Source organism: Fukomys damarensis, unplaced genomic scaffold (assembly GCF_012274545.1).
Source record: "Fukomys damarensis isolate Sample0158 unplaced genomic scaffold, DMR_v1.0_HiC HiC_scaffold_14, whole genome shotgun sequence".
NCBI classification, from domain to species: domain Eukaryota; kingdom Metazoa; phylum Chordata; class Mammalia; order Rodentia; family Bathyergidae; genus Fukomys; species Fukomys damarensis.
In genome coordinates, this window is record NW_022900926.1 from 68,608,226 (window position 1) to 68,628,883 (window position 20,658).

Here is a 20,658-nt window from a genome sequence, read left to right on the forward strand (position 1 = left end):
CCTTCCAAAACTCCACCTATGAGAGCATGAGGCTCTTGGGGACAATTAGATATAAACTGTGACAATTACCCGCCAGGGCAAGCATGCAAAACGTGCTCAAGAGAATAGCCATGTGGCTACAGCCAGCAAAATTGTAAGAGTAGGCTGCCAAAGCCCGTGGGAACCCACATTGGAGCATAGTGTGCTCCAGTTTAGGGTAAAATGTTGACCCTGCTGGGTTTGACCTTACATGGGGCTGATCCCTCCTTTCTATTCTGCCCTTCCTTCTTCTTGGAATGGGACTGTTTGTTCTGTGCCTGGTGTACCATTCTGTCTTAAAAGTATGTAGCCTGTATTTTATTTCTACAAGGTTTCATCTTTAGTTTGCCTGAGTTTCGGAGAAGACCTTGGACTTGAACTTTTGAGCAAATCTGGAAGAGTGAATCCAGATACTCTGTTTATGAACTAACTGTTTAATGACTGGATTTAGGACCTACTCCTTGGAATTATGAACTTTTTTTGGTAGAGCTCAATGCATCTTGTTTAGAAAGCCTCAATGTCCCTTTTTTTGGGACAGTATACCATTTGTCCACTACTGTACTTTTTCTGATTGTACAGTACAGTATTGGAGTTTTATGTTCAGTTACATGTTACAGTACTGCATGTAAGAGTTATGAAAATAAAAGCAAAGTCATCATGTTGGCATTTTGTTTGTCCATTTCTTTGCTCTGAATACTGTACCTCCTCCTTAAGCAACCAATCCATTAACAGTCTAGTAGCAGGACTGTAACTCGGTTGTTAAATGAGGAACACCTGTTCATTGGAATTCTTGGGGTGGAATGGATGCATTTTCCATTGTGAGATGAACAGAAATCTTTAGGGGCCAAGGGCAGAATGTCACCGTTTGGATGAGCGCCTCTCAAAGGTCCATTTGTTCCAATTTGAGCATAGATGCTGCCAAAGCAAGCACATCAGGATCCACTTGTTAAAGGCCCATTCACCAAGGTGTTTCGCAAATGTTGTTTGCAAAAACATTTGAAGATCAGAGGTGGTTGGAATGATGTTTTATGGATGAATAAAATAAATAAAACAGTGCCATAGCACAAAAAATAGTCTCTTATCCCATTTAGCTTTTGATTTAATTTACATAAATGACGAACTCAGGATTCAACTCAATTTTCCATACCAACTCGTGTTTTTTTAACTTGGTTTTGATATAGGCTGAATAATCTAGTAGTACCACTAAGGCAGGGTAAAAATTGTACGCTGTTCTGTTGACAACTTTTTTTTAACTACAGGAAGATGGTACATTGTTTTTTATTATCTGATCTAGATTACTCACCACTGGGGAAATCGCCTCACTGGCGGCAATGCCATGTATAGTATGTGTTACAATTTTGATCTATGCTGTCCCGCAAATTCTCATGCTTTCAGAGGTGGGGCTTTTGGAAGGTGATTGGATCCTGAGGATTCTAACTTCATCAATGAGTTAATCCATTGATGAGATCATAGTCATTTCGTGGCATGACTAGGAAGGAAAGCAGTGGGTCCTAGTTAAAGGAGGTGGCCGTGGAGGGTTTGACCTTGGGGATTATGCCTGGTCTCTGGCCCCTTCTTCTCTTTCTTTCTCTTTCCCTTTCTCTCTGTTTCCGGGATTCCATAAGATTCCATCTTTCCTCTGCCACAATCTTCTGTGATGTACTGCTTCAACTCAGGCCCAGAAGCAATGGAGCCAGCAACTTTGAAACTGCAAGCCAAAATAAATATTTTCTACTTTGAACTGTTATTCTCAAGTATTTTGTGACAACAGCAAAAAAGCTGACTAATGCAGTATGGGAGCCACAGGCATCCTTGAGTCAGTACTACATTTGCATAGATTCTACAGATGAGCTCAACATTGGTGCGACTTTATTATAGTCAGCCCTAGGCACTGGATATTGTAATGATTTCATTTTGTGAATAGTATTATGCTGTTTTATTTCTCTTTTTAATGTCTCAGTGGAGGTACTAAATTTTGTTTAATTATGCATATAAGCAGATTATACCATCTATGAACATTGTCATTTCAGGATGTTGGATCAGAGGACTGAGGCCTTGTCCTAGAAGCAATTCTGACCCACACTTTCCCCTCTGGACCATTTCAGTAGCAGGCAGTGCTGGGCAGCAGACACTGCCTAGAAGACATCCTGGACCCCAGGCCCTCGTGGGTCTGACTTCCCTTCCCCATCTGTGTTCTGCACAGAAGTGATTAAGCTCACAAACAGTCTCAGTAACTTTAGTGTAGAATTACATGATAAAAGTAAGACATTTAATTTTGAGATCTCATGATAAGCAGGCTTAATCACTATTTATAAATGGGGCTCACATGGTCTTGATCGTTCTCAGGTTGGAAGACATTTGTAATGTGACCAATTCCTAAATCTCTGAGAGCTGGACTCTACACGCAACGATGACCATGCAAACTTGGGGGTGTTAATAGATGTGATTTTGCATTATCTGAAGAGGACATAAACAGTATTTTTGGTAAAGAAAATACTACAATTTCAGATGGGATTCATTCAGAAGGGAGCACTTCCCAGCAGGAAGCCAAAGAGTAATGGTTAAAGAAAAGACTTTGCAGGGCCAGGGATTTGGTTCAGTGATGCTGCCACCTGTCTCGCAAGTGGAGGTCCCGATTTCAAACCCCAGTACCAAAAAAAAAACAAACAAACAAACAAAAAAAGAGAGAGAGAGAGAGAGAGACAAAACTTTGCAGCCAGGCCACCAGAGTGTATATTAATTTTGGCTCTAGATTTCAAACCCCAGTACCAAAAAAAAACAAACAAACAAACAAAAAAAGAGAGAGAGAGAGAGACAAAACTTTGCAGCCAGGCCACCAGAGTGTATATTAATTTTGGCTCTCACCAACCTTCCAACTTCCCAAGTGCTGCTTATCAGCACTGTGTCAGGCTCCTAGATCTACATACTAATTGCACCTGAGAAGAGTCAGAGAACTGTTCTAAGAATGGATGGAGTCGTCCTTGACCAAACACCCGGAAGATAAATAAATGTTGGCTATTAAAATGCCTCCTACTGTGAAATCCCTACCTTGGGCTGCACTGCAGACCCTGAGAGCCACGCGACACCGAGGCATGGCTTCTAGCCTAATCTAGGCGTGAGTCTGCTATCCCAAGTGCAGGGTTGCTGTACACCTCTGTCGATGAACTCAGATCAAGTTAAGGGGAAGAGCGCTAAAAGAAAACAGAGAGAGTGGAGAATTCCCCTCCAGCAGGCACAGACTGAGACAGTGGGAGCTGCATGAGCTGTGCAATCAGAAGTTCAGACAGTACAGTGCTTTGCTATCTTCTATGAGCTCATAGTACCTGAAGAAGCGGATGCGGAAAACAATAGCTGACACACCAGATCTTTTCAGTCATAGTATCAGGTGCTCACAGTTTGCCAAACTGCCCTTGCAGTAGCCCTGAATTCACATAACAAAAAGGGGAAAAGAATTAGAATGATCCTTTGCCATTTAACTTTAAAAACTCCCATATAATCTGAACCAGCGATCCACCAAAGTGATACCAGAAGCTAGCCCAGCCTGTGTGTGACCGTCAGCTTTGTTAAACTTGTTTCTTTACTGAGGAACTGTGTTCTAAATTGCAAGGGACGGGACATTTCATGAAAATGGGCACCACAAAGGACCCTCTGTAGAATATATTTGAAGCCGGCCTTGGTGGTGCACGCCTGTAATCCCAGCACTTGGGAGGCTGAGGCAGAAGGATCACTGTGGGTTAGAGACCAGCCTGGGCTACACAGTGAGTTCCAGGTCAGTCTCAACTACGTAGTGAGACCCTGTCTCAAAACAAAACAAACAAACAAAAAGAATGTATTTGAGTTACTACTTTACTTCAGCCTAGGGGTGATATATTTGTTTTGATTTGTTTTGTTTTTGGTACAGGGGATCAAACTCAGATCCATGTGCTTGCAAGGCAGGCAGCAGCACCACTGAGCTAAATCCCTGACCCAGTGAATGGTGTATTAACTTCTTAGAGCTGCCATGATAAGTCACCATCAACTGAGTGGCTTAAAAGGCTAGAAATTTATTCTTTCCTAGTTCAGGGTGCTAGAAGTCCAGTGTCAAGATGCCAGAAAGGATGATTCCTCCTGCAGGCATCTGGGGGGCACTGTCCCATGCTGTCCCCTAGCCTCTGTCAGTCACCAGGCATCCTTGCCACTCCTTGGTTTGTAGCTGCATTGCTCCAGTCACTACCTGTGTGCTCTCATGACCGTCTTCTCCTTAGGGCTTAATATGACGTTCTCCTTTCTCTGTGTATCTGCATCTCAACTTCCATCTTTTTTTTAATAATGCCCAACATGTTGGATTTGGGCCCAGCTTAGTGACCTCAACCGAATTTGATTACATCTGCAAAAGCCTATTTCCAAACAAAGTGACACTCACAGGTAACAAGGGTTAAAATTTCAACATATCATTTCTGCTAATAACAGTAGTTAAGTTTGCCAATTACTAAAGAGAATTTATAGCTAGTCAAGTTCTGCCCATTGGTGGAGTGCTTTCATTCCTTAGATAAGGAAGGCAAACATATTTTACCTTTGGACTTGATTTTGGCTGGGATGATTCTCTTCTAGTAATTTTTCACTCAGCTTTTATCTTGGTGTTTTTCCACATCTTACAGGAAGTTATATTTGCCTTATTTTAAATTTACTAAAGCGTTATGCGTGTAAACTACACCAAAGAAGAATTTAACAAAGCCCCATTGGTTGGCCATGGCTACCAATGAAATGAAAGAAAGAAAGAACAAAAGCCAGCCAGGAGAAGTTCCTGATCTTCTGCCCGAGGCCTGCTGTGTGTAAAGTACTTTGTTAGATGGGAGGACAACAGTAGCTGATGGGGATTCTCCTCTTCCAGGAAAACCTAAAATAGGATGGTCTAGCCCCTTTTGTATCAAAAAGCAAGGTGAAGTTTGGTTTAAAGCTATTAGCTTCCAACACTACAAACATAAGACACAAGAAATAGCAGTGGTGTGCAACACAGTTCCTTCCTCTTCTGTCCTTTGGGAAAAGATAATTAAAGAAAAGTTTGCTTATGGAGAGGCTGGAATGTATTGCTTATTTTTGTTTGTTTGTTTGCATCATGGATCAGCAACTGTGGCCCATGTTCTCAGTGTAGAGGCTGCTTGTTTAGTGAATAAGGCTTTGTTGGAACACTGGCACACCTGCTCCATTTATGGCCTATTACTACCTTCCACTGCGTGCTACCTACATGGCCTAGGATATTCACCATCTGGCCCTTAACAGGATAAAGTTGCTAACCCTTTCTTTAGACAGGGAGTTAAACACAATGAACACCATAAGATCCTACCCCAGCACATGGATTGCAGGTCATAACTTGCAATGAATCTCTTAGCATCACTTTTTTTTTGCCAAACTTGAGAGCTTACTAGTAAAAGCTTGGTATCAGATAAAAGCCATATAGGATTTAAACAACTGAAAATTTCTAGTAATCATAAGAACATGGAGGCCAAAAGTAAGCACTGCTAAGAAACAGATTCCCAGAAGTGACAGAAAAGGGACTGAATCACTGCTTAGGAGAGCTTTCCCAGGCTTAAAGAAGGGGATAAATATCCTCTTCCTACCTTTGCTTATAACCACATTTTGGTGCTGGAATGAAATCTGGCACAGTTCCCTACCATAGTCATTTTTGTAACTTTCCACCTCAGCAAACCATAGTGGATGTCTTCAGAGTGCCGGAGGCCATCCCAGCAGAAGATCAGACACTGGCTCTCTGGGAAAAGTGCCTGCTTTGTCCCAGGAGACAGGCTTCATGGCAGCCTCCTGTTTCTCTCCTTCTCCATCCTCTTGCTCACATCTGAGGGGCCCATAGCCTCAATTCGAGCTGAGTCCTCTGGAATAAAGTCTCAGCTGAACTGTCTGCCTCGCCTCCCAGTGGGCCAGTTTGGGTACAGGCTCTGGAGCAAGAGTGCCAGGCTTGATCTGCCCAGTCTGGTCTGACCTCATCTTTTTTCCCAATGGACACATAATCTCTACCACTAAGCCACAGGGACATCTGCGTAATACATCAGCTATTCCCTTTTTGCTGAATCTGCCTTTCCAATATACTTTCTGGATTGACTAGTCTTAGAATACAGAACAGAACTTGAAGGGGCTGCTGATCCTTTCTGTCCTATGAGAATAAATAAATTAGCACAGATCCAGCACTCAGAAGTATGCCCGACTATAATGACCATGAATCCATATTAGCTATTGCTTTAGTAACATGTAAATTCATGATTATAGCTTCCTCAGTGTTACACGGAGTTCACAAGGCTTCTCGAACCCAGCACTTGCTTCTAAGAATAGGATTCATCTTTGGATGGCTAAAACATTATCCTTATCTATCATTTCTTTTGAATATCTCTCAATTCCTGCTTTTAAGTAGAGAAGAAATAGCCAGAAATGTACTTCTAAGTAAAATGAGAAAGCAAGAATACCTGTAGTATTCATTACTTCTATGTTTAAGCCACTGGAACTCAATTTGCTGATCCTTACATTTCACAAGCTCTAAAACAGGTATTTCATCTCCTTAGCAGAATGTCTTTTATAATTTTGCATGCAATGAGTCATTTTCCTTCATACACTAGCACAGAAAACGCTCCTAAAAAGATAATCTATTTATCCCCACACAATTTCACCCTCCCATGACGAATGTCTTCTAATTGATAAATTTATCTTTCATTCTGATGAGCTGGGTGCGTGCTGCTCATTTCTTCAGCTTCTGGTCTTTCCACTACTGATGCCTTGCCTGTTGAGCTCTCCGATCAGCTGGTCCTGGGGAAAAGAGCTTCAGGAAGGAGTGTAGTAGCAACCGGGGAGTAAAGGTGCCAGTTCTCTGACAATAGCAAGACTGGGAACAAGCCTGACTTGAAGATCACTTGGGACAAACACTGGACTTTTCTTCCCAGTACTTGTCAGCTGACTGTGGTAGAAGTAGCAATGTGGGGTGGATAATAAGTAGCGGGCCTGTAGGTACCAGAAAAATACTGTGGTAACTACTGGGAAATTGCAGACAATGGGCATTGTTCCAGATATGAGATAATCTGTGATTTTTAGTCTTTTAGAGTCGATGGAGCTGGAACTGGGCCCATACTTGGCTCCAATAATGGGCCTCCCACGGATATTTTGTTCAACACAAAGCCCCCTTAGTCTTTTACTTGATTTATTGTTGCCCTTATTCCACAATATCATAAATTTCTATGCACTTTCCCTTTTAAAATCTGAGCTCCTTAAAGATTAAGATCATATAATTTTCATGTCTCCTAATCAATCAGTCAGTTTGTTTAAAAAAAAGCTTCTACTTCACATACATCATGTAGATCAAACAGTTGAGATTCATAAAGGGCATGAAGGACCCCTCAGAGGAGACTTAAAGTGGTATCTTCCTAGATTTAGCTATTAGGAGTTATGCTGTTATACACATGGGTATGCATTTATCACTGTAATAGGATGTCTTTAACTCTTTCAAGAAGATACCTAGAAGTGGAATGCCTGGGTCAAATGAAATTTCTAGTTTTAGTTTTTTTAGTAATCTCCATACTGATTTCCACAGTGGTTAAACTAGTTTAATTTCCACCAACAATGTAGAAGGGTTCTTTTTCCCTATAGCCTCATCAGCATTTGTTATTATTTGATTTCTTGATGATAGCCAGTCTTTCTGGGGTAAGATGGAATCTTGGTGTTGTTTTAATTTTTATTTCTCTGATGGGCAACAATGCTGAGCATTTCTTCATGTATTTATTGGCCATTTGTACTTTGTCTATGAAGTGTCTATTCATTACACTTGCCCATTTCTTTTTCTTTTTCTTTTTCTTTTTCTTCTTCTTTTTTGGTACCAGGGATCAAACTCGGGTCTTTGTGCTTGCGAGGCAGGCTAAATCTCAGCTGAGCTAAATCCTCAGCCAACTTGCCCATTTTTTTATTGTGTCTTTTATTATGGGGGTCTAATTATTTTTTAGTTCTTTATAAATTCTAGATATTAGTCCTTTGAGGAATAGCTGGCAAAAACTATTTTCCCATTCTGTTAGGTTGTCTTTATACTGTTAGCTGTTTCTTTTGCTGTGCAGAAGCTTTTCAATTTGGTGTCTATACACAATGGTGTACTACTCTGCCACAAATAAAGAGAAACTGGAGTCATTTGTAGAAAGAAAGAACATAACCTTAAAACCAAAATGTTAAGTGAAATAAATCAGACATGGAAGATTAAATATTACATGGTTTACTGATTTCCATAATGGTTGCACCAGTCTGCACTCCCACCAACAGTGGAGAAGGGTTCCTTTCTCCCCACAAACCCGCCAGCATTTGTAATTGGTTGATTTCTTGATAGCAGCCATTCTTTCTGGAGTGAGGTAGAATCTCAGCGTTGTTTTCATTTGCATCTCTCGAATGATCAGTGATGTTGAACAATTTTTCAACATGTTTATTTGCTGTTTCTACTGATTTGTCTGAAAAATGTTCATTTCAGATGCCTATTTTTTGATTGGGTCATTAAATTTGGGAGGTCTGATTTTTTTTAAGTTCTTTATATATTCTAGATAATAGACCTTTGCCTGAGGAAGAGCTGGTAAAAATTATTTCCCACATTGTGGGTTGCTGCTTCACTCTGTTGGTGGTTTCTCTTGCTGTGCAGAAGCTTTTTAAAAAGATGAGATCCCAGTTGTTGATTCTTTGTGCTATTTCACATATGACTGAGGTTTTGTTCATTAAATCTTTTCCTATTCCAATGTCTTCAAGAGTTCTACGTAACCTCTCTTCCAGCCAGTTTAGTGTTTCTGTCTTGTTATTTAGACCTGTGATCCATTTTGATTTTAGTGTAGTGTGGTGTGAGAGATATAGATGTAGTTTTAATCTTTGGCAAGTTGAAACCCAATTTTTCCAGCACCATTTATTAAAGAGGCTATCTCTCCCTTAGTGAGGGTATTTGGCTCCTTTGTTAAAGATGAGGTAGCTAAGTATGTCTGTAATTGTTTCTGTATCTTCTAATCTGTTCCACTGATCCTCAGGTCTGTTTCTTTGCCAATACCATGCTATTTTTATCACAGTAGCTTTGTGGTATAGTTTCAAGTGGAGGACTGTGACGGTCCCTACCTTTTCTTTGATAGAGATACTTCAAGAAACTAAGATTAGTGATCCCACTTGACCCAGCTATTCCCCTGCTGTATATCTTTCCAAAAGAATTAAAAGAATTATACCACAGTGTTGTGTGTGCACCTATGTTTATAGTGTCACAGTTTGTAATAGCTAAAACTTGGAAACAGCCAAATAGCCCATCAAATGCAGACTGGATAAAGAAGATGTGGGGCTTTTTTATTTAATAAAATGGAGTATTACTCAGCCATAAAGAATGAGAAACTTGGGCTGGAAATTTAGCTCAGTGGTTCCACCACCTGCCTTGCAAGTGCAAGGTACTAGGTTTGATCCCTGGTACCAAAAAAAGAATGAGAAACTAGAGACATTTACAGCTAAGTGGATGCCTATTGAGGCCATACTCTTAAGTGAAATAGATAGGACACACATGTGTAAACATCGAATAGTTTCTCTGGTGTGAGAAACTGCAAATGTAAATAATAATCAAAATGTATAATAGATAATGTAAAATAGAAAGAAAAGGGACAAAGAGGAAGTGAGAGGGATAGGGGAAAGGAAAGAAGAGAAAGAAATAAATATGAGATAAGGGAAAAGCAGAAACAAAGCCTTTGCAAATAGGGAGGGAGAGGTTGAAGGGAGGGCAGAGAAATGGGGAAAAAAATAAGAGCCAAGGTATATCATGTAAAGGGACAAATTCCCGATGATGGATGTCATTGTAACGTGTACCTAAAATGTACCAATAAACTTAATACATTTTTCAAAATTACATGATTTATTTTATATAAGAACCCCAAGGTATAAATAAAGAGCAATAAAAGATGGGTAATAGGAAGTAGGGAGATAGATCTTTCTGAAAGGGAAAGGGGATCAGGAGATGAAGGGAGGGCAGAAGGAGAGAGTGAGGGAAGGGAGGAAAGGGGTGAAAACATGAATTAATATGTATTTAGTACATGTTTCAAGTCCCCACAAGGAACGTAAATGTTATGTACTACACATATGTACAAAAAAGAAAAGGAAGAGGAAAAGCGATGGATGGAGGTGGAAGGGAGAGAAAGGATAGAAGATGAAAGAAGGAATTCAGATGTATTATGTACATGTACCAATCCCCAGAAGGAATGCACATAAAATGATCCGAGAGAGTGGTATCTTTCTCTCCTCTGGCCCCCTCTCTGGGCTCATGCACAAATGGGACAGGAATGTTGGTCCTTGTATCCAAGAGGCTCTCAATCTGGGAACACAGAAAAACAAGACTACTGTAACTGTCCTAACCACCTGCCAGCTGGCATTAATACCCTTCAAGCATAGCTGAATTTGCCCAAATGCTTGTTGAAATCTGATACATCACCTTCGAGAAAAGCAGAAAATAGCTTGCATGTCTTTGATCCTACATATTCTTTATCTAATCCTCCCAAAGGCACTCCTTGCATGGGAACAGCACTGGCTATCGCAGCAACTCAGGAAGAGGCAGGAGTCCACAAGGCCCACCTTGTGGCAGTGCGATGGCAGTAGGACAGCAGAGCAGAGTGGCAGCAACAGAGGTGATCGATCTGTGCTTCCAGAAAAGGAGGCCATGCAAGTTCTTTCTGTTCTACCTCTGACCCAATGTTCTGTCTTTACTCCTTTAAATATGCTTTTCAGAGGCTTGATCTGAGCCTCTCACTCTAGGTCTTGTTAGAGTCTAACGTGAAGGCTGTCAAGGCCTCCATGCAGCTATTCCCAGTGTATGCTTTCCCTTTGGGTCTGATGCTCTTGATTCTAGCCTCTGGTCCAATATTTGACATAAGGATGTAGAGGAGACGCACCTAAGCCTTACAGGTTGCAGTATAGCTTAGAAATAACGAGGTAGAGGCCTGTGGCTATGGCGTGCCTAGTGTGTGGGAGGCCCTGGGTTCGATGCCCAGCATTACCAGACAAAGATAAAAAAAAACTTTTGCTTCCACATTACCCTAGTTAAACTCAGGTGTTGTAGGAAGGAGGAAGGGAAAAAAGAAGAATGAATGATGAGGTGTGCTATCTTGAAGCCTCGTGCCTTGTGGGAGAATGAATTCTTTGACTACTCCGAACAACAGTGATTCTCAACTACCTTGGAATTCCAGCCCCTCATTTTTATCTACTGGATTATCCAGCCTTGATGTAACAAACACCAGCCCTGCACTTACATGAAGAAAATGTTAGACAGCATAGAATCATTTGTTTTTTTTTAAATAAGTGTGAGTGGAGCCAGGGATTTAGCTCAGTGGTTCCACCACCTACCTCGCAAGCACAAGGACCAGAGTTTGATCCCCAGTATCAAAAAATAAAAAATAAGTATGAGTGGACGTGGATCTTATTGCACAATTTCATAGCATCCCTTGAAACAACTTGGTACACCTCGGCCAAAAGTAACTCTTATTTTTAATGAACTCGAGCAGCTGTGCAAAGGAGCACTCCTGAAACCATCTCAGGAAATGACTGAGTGCAGCTCTAGGAGACAGTGTGATGGAAACAAATGCACAGGATGCATTCCCAGAAGCAGCCCCTACGAGTGGAAACCTCCCCTTACTCCAGTTAGCTTCAGTTTATTTTCCATCCCTGCAAACAAATGCCCTGGTCTAGGTCAGGTTCAGTGGATTTTCCTCCTCCTTGGACCGACCATGACCATCAGAGCACAGAACACCATGGGGAATAAAGGGCCAGGAGCGTGGGGCTATGTCTGAAATCACGCCTGTGCTGCCTGGTTTTACTTTGACTAGACCTAAAACTCCTCTGCCTAATATTTCAGCCATTAATCATGCCTGAAATATTTAACTCTGGAGAAAAGGGGGACGTTTTACTTGGCTTCCTTGACTTACACCTGGATAGATCAAAGAAAAGAGAGACATTCAACAACATGGAGAGGAAAATGAAACAAAAATAAGAACTGTAGCAAATGCCATTCCTCATATAAGCACACTTCGTGCTACGGAGCACACAAAAGAAAAAACCCTGGACTTAGAAAAGACTCTGTTCTACCACTGGAAGTACTTACAGGGCTTTTAAACAAAGATTTCATCCCACTAGAGCTACTCTGGCTAAGTAATTTCTGCTGTTACAGTGCTTAAACTGCAATTTGGCATGGTCTTTAGGGAGGAATGTAAGTTTGAAAATTTTTATTTCCCCAGCTTCTTTCAAAGCTCCCTCCCCATTTGATTTTGCAACAGTCTTATTCTCCACCCCTAAGGACCCATTACCACTGTATATCCGGTCCTCACAGCCTGGTCAACACACCATGGTCATGTGACTATAAGTGGTACTGAGCTATACATGCATGCAGCAGCAGTGTAGACAAAAAGGTTTTTTGTTTTGTTTTGTTTGGTACCCGGGATTGAACTCAGGACCTTGCCCTTGCAAGGCAGGTTCAGTGCCACTGAGCTAAATCCCCGGCCCAACAAAAGGTTTGTGATTCTACAATCGGATGGCACTAATTCACATCTTCTCTGGGCCTTCATTTTCTCAAGCATAATATGGATATTTCGTCACTGGTAGGGTTAGTGAAAGGATCAAATGAGCTCACAAAGCCCAAGCTTTATGCTCATAGGCAGCACCAGACAGGAACCACCAAATCCTGGCCTTCTCTCTCTTGGGAGTAGGGAAGCATGAGCCTCCTGAGAGTTAACGTAAGTGGACCAAAAGTACAGGAAATCTGGGGTCGACTTTGTAAAATCATGGGCCTAGGATAGAGGGCTTTTTGCTCAGAGGGGATTTCTGTACCCTCTCATCCAACCGTCTCACTACATGGGCAGGAAATTCTTGCACACCTGTCTCAGGCTCAGATGAAAATATTCGAGAAGGTCAGGAAGCCACTCAGCAGAAAGGCGGAGGAGGCAAATGGCTGTCAGCACAATGATAACAGTGACCAAAATAAAAACGCCACAAAGTCTACCATAAAAGTTGGTGAAATTAATTTTAATTCATTAAATAACTCTGACTCCAAGAAACATCAAACTTGTTAATGTCACTGGGAGTTTAATTCTCAAAAATATATTAGAAGAGTCATTATAGTATACCTAAAATGTACCAATAAACTTAATGAAAAAATATACTAGAAGATAAAATACACGATTGTAATGTAGAGATAGCAACACACATACTTATTATTTTTTGTCAATATTTAATTGAATGAGACATTGAAATTTAACTAGTTAATTAAACAGTCATTTCCAGCTCATTTTCCATAGCAAATAGGAAACTTCTTAGTAGGTTTTATGATAATAAAAGTTACACTTAGGCAAAAATGAGAAGTGGAAAATAAAGATAAGCATATGAAACACAACTAGACCAAATCCAAGAAAACAGTCATGCACTGTTACACTTCTCAGTGACCTCAGTACCACCGTTTAAACAAGGAAAGAAAACAATCGGTGACTTTTTATAAATATATAACGTTTAACTTTTTACTTTTTCCAGTTTAAACTTGGTCTGTTTAAAGGACATTCCAGAAATATTCCAATGCATTTCTTAAAATGATCTGGGTCTTCCTAGAGTCAAAGTCAAAACCCGTTTTCACATGAAATTGCTGCTGCTCCCCAGCATTTCTCTGAAAACAAGCACTGTGGTCTCATCAGAAGGTCCTGAGCCAAAGCAAGTCTCAGCAAGTCAGAATTCTGTATAAGGACGGATAGAGAGATGTGTCTCTGTGTATACTTTGAGGGTCGGGGGTGCTGAGACAAGGTCTCGCCCCATATGTAGTCCAGGCCATGCTTGAACAACTTATATAGCCCAGGCTAGCCTTGAACTCAGGACCTTCCTGCCTCAGCCTCCCCAGTATTGACATTATAGGCTTGCTCCTCCACACAAGTATGGTTCTGTCCACACTTTTTAAGAGGAAACTATGTCTCTAGAATAGCTTATAATTTACTGAGTATAGGCGTCTAAGAGTTCAAGTATACCAAATACCTTCCCACTTAATAAACCATACTTTATTTAAAAGATTTTTCCAGCAAAGCTTGTTTTATTAATTGTGAGGTATTAGTCTCAACAAAAAATCCCCTTGAAAATTTCAGAACCACATAATGCTTAGGTAAATCCACTGCCCTAATCTTCAATTTTGTAAACAAGTCTGGCTTTCATGTATTCAGTCCCATGTTCTCTCCCAGGGAATCATTAAAATATCCTAGCAATTGTAGCATTTTGGCAAAAAAAAAAATACAATATCATAATACGAACATATGTAATTCAAAAATCATTGTAAGCCAAAGAGAGTGAAGAATCATAAGCCCAAGGAACACTTCAATTAGTGGTAGAGCTAGTACGAAATTTTTAAAACCTGACATGTGCTGATTAAAAGATTTTTTCCCCTCTGATCTGTAGAAAATTCTTGGTAAGATTTCTGTGTATCAGCTAAAAATATTAACATCCACAGCATTTGCCTTTGTGTCCCCAACAGGAGAAAAAACGCATTTATTCAACAAATAACATTTTGGGTGCCTCTTTGCCAACCATGCACTAAAAACACAGTTATACAAATACAAAAGTAGATAGAATCCTCACATATGCGTGGCCTGGTTTTAGTAATTATCATCTCTTCACCAACTGCAATTCTACCCCCATAAAAGCTTGAAAACAAATATCTGAAGTCCTAACATTTTATCTGTAGTAGTCAAATATTTACACTTGATTTTAAACATAAGTCTGACATCATGATGCCACTCTCCAAATGAAAATAATTGCTAAATGGCATAAAATAAACGGTATTCAAATTTCCCTGATTGTCTTACAAATTTTTTAACAGTTTATTCAACCCAGCTTTACACTTTGCAAGTGGTTCAGAAGGGTCTTTTAATATATAGTTTCCCCTTTGCTTTAGTTTGAGTTCCTCCAGAACTGAGCCCAAGGACAAGGACTCCAGTATTTGTCGCTTATTTGTGCAAGGGATATTGTCAGGGAGAGAGGAAGGGGTACAGGGAAGAAAAGGCAACCCACAGTGGGTGAGCAGCTAAGTAATTTACCAGGGGATGAATGAAGCTTAATCCTTCGGGGAAATTCTTGCAGTAGGTATAAGCAGACATATGCACCTCTGAATTATCCCCTGGAGAGTTAAAGGAGCTTGGGTACCCAACCATTCACAGTATTTAATCATTGCTTCTGACGTCATTCATTGCTTGGCACTTCTGGCCTTTTAAAATTGGCAAAAGCAGCGTTCCAAGGCTCCAGGGAGAAAGCTCAGGCACAGAGAGGCAGCTGGAAGGAAGCCAGGCTAGGTACAAACCCATAGAAGGCATGAAGCATCTTGGGGCACACCAGCGGTGTCTACAGCATCCTGGCTCTTGTACCTCTTTGCCACTGACGTGATGAAGAAACTGGGTCCATCTGCCCTGTAGAATTTCCAGCATTCTGGAGTTTTCATCCACCTGCTGTCTTTTAATATGACAGTTCACTGTTCCCTGCATTACCTGTTCTCTCTCTCTCTCTCTCTCTCATAGTCTAAGCACTTATAATCAGGTATTCTATCAACAACATCACCATTGCTAGTTACAGAACTTTCATGAGCAGATATATAATGACCAATTTTCTCTCTGTGGGATTGATGCGACAAATTTGTGACTAAGGCCATTATTTCATTAGAGTGGGAAGATTTTCTAAATCTTGTTCCTTATTTATTTATTAGTAGTAACATCTCTGTAACGGAAAGGCTTCCTTACATTAGCTATTTGCAACTCAGGGTACAGCCATTATAGGAAAGGAAGGATAGATACTTGATCCTTTCAATTATCAGTTCTCAAAATAATGAGTTGATTTCCCAGAATTCTGTGTAAGTGGCCAAGTGCCTTACTTCTTATGAACTCATAGATTTAAACATATATGCTGTATCTCAATATATCACTCAAATTTTCCCACTTTTTGGCTGATAAGATTTGGCCAGGTATTGACTTTAGATTGTCAGCCCTTTTTGCTATAACTTTGGGAGTTACTGAAATGAATGGTCTTGCTTTATGGGATAATAGTACGTTCCAAGAAAGATTTTCAATGTGTTCCTTCCTAAATTAATGTATTGAAGCTTAATTCTTTTGTGGTAGTGTTGGGAGGTGGAGCCTTTAGGGAAGTGATTAAGTCATGGAAAGGGGTGGGGTAGATTAGCACCTTGGAAAGGGACTGTAGGAAACACACCCAGACTCTTTTCACCCTTCTGCCTTCCACCATGTGAAGACACAGTGTTTACTGCTTCTTGAAGATGCAGGGCCTGGTGCCATCTTGGAAGCAGAGACTGGGCCCTCACAAGACACTGAACATGCCAGTGACTTGATCTTGGCTTCCCTTCTCCATAATTGTGAAAAATAAAATTCTTTTCCTTATAAAGTACTGAGTCTCAGGTATTTTGTTACAGCAGTGTAAGTGAACTAACACAAGGACCTGCCTGACTTTTTTCTCCCCAGCCTTTGAATTAGTGGACTCTATAGTATGGGAACTCATTGCTGCTTCACTAGTCATTATTTCTAGGCTTTTTTGGTGGGCAGAGCCAGAAAAACGTTTTTATTAAGAGAAAATGCATCATGAGTTCATAATGATGTTTTCAAGTTTTTTGTTGTTGTTGTTTTTTCTTTTTTGGTACCTGGAATTTAATCCAGGACCTTGTGCTTGCAAGGCAGGTGGCAGAACCACTGAGCTAAATCCCCGGCCCAAGTTTTTTTTTAAAAATTAGTTTTATTGGCACAGTTTTGATATACATAATGATCATACTCATCATAGAGAATTTGTACCTGTACATAATATATCTCAACTCTTTCTTTCCCCAAACCCTTGCCTTCCCTTCAACCTTTCTTTCCCTCCTTATTTACAAAACATGGTTTCCCTTTTTTCTAGAATTATAAGGTTGGTACATCTTTGCTTTTACATTTTTTTCTCATACTCATATCTTGGTTATTAAGAATATAAACATAACTGCTGGATATTTTCCCAAAATAATTTAAAGAATCATACCATGGTGATATGCCCACCCATGTTTATAGTGGCTCAGTTTGTAATAGCTAAAACTTGGAAACAGCACAAATGCCCATCAGCTGGAGACTGGATAAAGAAGATGTGGGTTTTTTTAAATAAAATGGAGTACTACTCAGTCATAAAGAACAGGAAACTAGAGACATTTATAGCTAAGTGGATGCACATCAAAGCCATACTCTTAAGTGAAATAAATAGGACGCACATGTGTAAATACCGACTAGTTTCTCTGGTGTGAAAGACTGAAAGCATAAATAAGAATCAAAATGTATAGTTAATATTGTGAAATAGGAATAAAGCATCTAAAGGAGTAGGGGAAGTGGGAGGAGTGGTGGAAAGCAAAGGAAGGAAAAGAAAAATATGAGAAAAGGAAAAAACATGGAAACAAAGTCTTTATAAAGAGAGAAGGGTGGAGACGATAAGGGAGGGAAGGGGCATGGGGGAAAATAAGAACCAAGACAAGTCATGTAAAGGTACAAGATCCCAAAGATGAATGCAACTGTACTGTATACCTAAAATGTACCAATAAACATAATGGGGGTAAAAAAGAATATAAACATAATTAGTAAGTTGCCATATCCTGTAACATATACCATAGTTTCATAATGACTAGTAATATTATATATAGCATGTTACCTGAAAGTACCTTAAACTGTGTGTGGTGCCACATGCCTGCAATCCCAGCATTCTGGGAGGCTGAGGCAGAAGGATCATGAGTTCTAGCCCAGTTTGAGCAACTTAGCAACTCAGCAATTTATCAAGACCTGTCTCAAAATTTTTTTAGAAAAGGGAGTTGGGAGTGGGGCTGAATTGTAGCTCAGTGCAGAAGCCTTGAGTTCAATCCCCAGTATTGAAAAAAAAAGAAAAGACAAAGCACCTTAAAGTGTATTTTCAATTCATTTTATTCTTATGATATACACCATAATGTTTATACCCCGTTTTTCAGTCACTGAAAATAATTCCCCTTTGTGTAACTACCTCAATGAAGTAATTTTTATTTTGCTTTGAGTCTTTAGGAATTTTTTAAAATATAATTTTAAATTTGTAAAAATGTTGTATAGTTTCAAAATAAAATGTACAAAGCATAGCCAGAAACGGTATTTATCCACACTTCCTCCAATCTGTTCCTGTGCAGGTAGCCAGTTTCTAAGTTTTTCAATTTTGTTTTATTATGTGATGCTTTAGTATAAAAAATGCTATACTTGCCATGTTTTTGGATAAGTGGCAGCATATTATATACTCATTTCATCATGTATTTTCTAGGTACTTATGCATCCTGTGGTGTATACAGAGATAGTAGCACAGAGAGAAAATTGTGTACAGTCACAGGATTCTCTGCTGATGGATGTTCCCTGCTGAGAAGCATTTGGGTTATTTCCTGCATTGAGGTAATGAATGACCTCCTGTAGGTAGGTTATAAATAAGCTTTGAAGCTTCAAAAACATAAATATTCTAAAACGCTAGTTTGGAAATTGTTAATAACTCCAGCAACCTGGCACCAGTCTTCAATGGGTTCTTTCTTTCTCTAGTACCTCATCGGTTCTTTTTACAAGTGTAGTCTTTGTCAAAAGTCAGTGGGTGGTTATGATAGGATGAAATACATAGCTGGTCTTTGTCCCTATTGAGTACAATGTCCTATTTCATAAGCCTCACACTCTATATCTGAACTAGGTAGGAAAAGAAGACCCAGGGAAGCAATGTCAGTGGCAGACAATAGTTACCTGAAAGCAGGAAATGGCAGTGACTAAGCAAATGATCACCAACTGATTCTGAGCAGGTTAAATATTTACTCAGATGACAGCAGTAAGACATTTTTAATTGTTACCTGCTGTCACCAATATTTAGCTACTGTCCATTGTGTTTGAGGACCATATTATGCATCTAGAAAAAAAACAAACAAAAAGCTCAATTTGCCGAAAGGGTTCTGGGAGAATACACAATCATGGGCAGACAAGTGTCTAAGAATGTTTATAGCCTGCGCGCATGGATGAATCCTAGTTATACAAAAAACACCTGTCTGCATGACCCCCCCCCGGGAGGCATTAAAAGTACACAGAATTAAGATGTTCTTCTTTGAGGCTGTAAGATTTCGTACAGGACCATGCTGCATCAAGAGTACATGAATCGGGTAATGATGAAGAGTTGAGAGGGCCGCGAACACGGGGCCTGTGGAGAGAGGAGAGCCCCAGCTCTCCAGGAAGCTGCAGGAGGAGAGCATGTGTGCGAAAGTCAGCACAGACCCCTCCCAAGTTGGATCCAGTGACGCAGGCAACCTCAGAGACTGTCTCAAAGCTTTGGGAAGTTTGGTCTCATATTGCTTTTTGACAATTTTCATCCAACTAAGTAAACCTACAGAGGAAAAGAAGAACAGCCCTACCAAATTCAGAACAAAGGCAGCCAAGGCTTTTAGGGAAGGTGACCTGTTCTGGTCAGAAGTGAAGCTAAAATTGGGTAGCAGAGCATTTAGCGGAAATGAACAACGAGGAAGTAAAAATGGAAAAGTAGATTTCCCCACTTGTACAGAGTAAAATGCACTACATCAAAAACTGCATAACACCATTCCCCACACAAAACAGAGCAGAACAGGATGATGTAATTCAACAAAATACTGCAACCCCAATAATGGAGTAGAAAAACATGTTTTTTACCCAAAAGAGCGTGAATGTTTGCAGTGATAAGCTTGTAATAGGAAACATGTTATTGAACCTCTGCAACGTAAACTTGTTGTTGAACAACCTGTACCCCATATGTGTGATAAGACCCGAACCAGTGCCACAGACCCCCAGTTAGAATGGTATAAAAGAGAGCGCACAGAAGACCAGCTCGTCCCACTCAGTGACCAATCCAGCTCGACGGCAACCTGCCAGGTGAGATCTTAGAGGAGACCTCCATCGAGACATCTCTCGGACGCCTGCCTGGAGTGGACCCCCGGATCGAGGAGGAGGCAACTGGAGCGAACACCGCAATCATCAGGAAAGGAGAAATAAAGTCGCGCTCCTTGGACTTATGCAGGTACAGGGAGTGGCAGCTGGCAGGTATGAATTAACATGCTTGATGTGACATAGATAATATATATAAAAAGCTAGTCGGCAACTACTACTGTCTCGACCTGCAGTTAATGCACACTCCTGCTCACGACACCACTATATATGTGTGTGGCTGTGGAAAATAAAATGATACTCAAGTATAGTCAAAGAGAAGACTGTGTTTTAAGTAAGAAAGCACTGCAGACTGAGACGATCTAACCAGAACTACAGCTGTGAAATTCCGTGAGAGTGTGTCTAACCAGCAGTGTAACCTGGGGTCTGGGCATCAAACCCTTATTCCTCCCAGTCAAGTCCAAAGTCCTACCAGCAGCCTGGCAGATTCTCCCTAGGGAGGCAAGGACCTTGAACTTTGCTACTTTATTATGTAAAGAGAAGCACCTGACATATGAGCCTTAGCGGCTGAAAGGCCTTCCGAAAACAATGCCTCAGGCTTCAACAAAAGAAAGGAAGTGAAAGCCAACCTCTACTCACATCCTCCTCCTTAGACACCGTGACTCAGCACCATCGTGCTTTTTTTTTTTTTTTTTTTTTTTTT

The 20,658-nt window shown here is 40.4% G+C and overlaps 1 long non-coding RNA gene across 1 annotated transcript in view; it reads left to right on the plus strand.

Moving 5' to 3' along the window:
- LOC104865431 overlaps positions 1-20,658 on the plus strand; it is a 44,983-nt gene that overhangs the window by 19,522 nt on the left and 4,803 nt on the right. The window contains exon 2 of the long non-coding RNA XR_781149.2: positions 18,340-18,464. This is a non-coding gene — a long non-coding RNA (uncharacterized LOC104865431). The remainder of the gene's footprint in view (positions 1-18,339; positions 18,465-20,658) is intronic.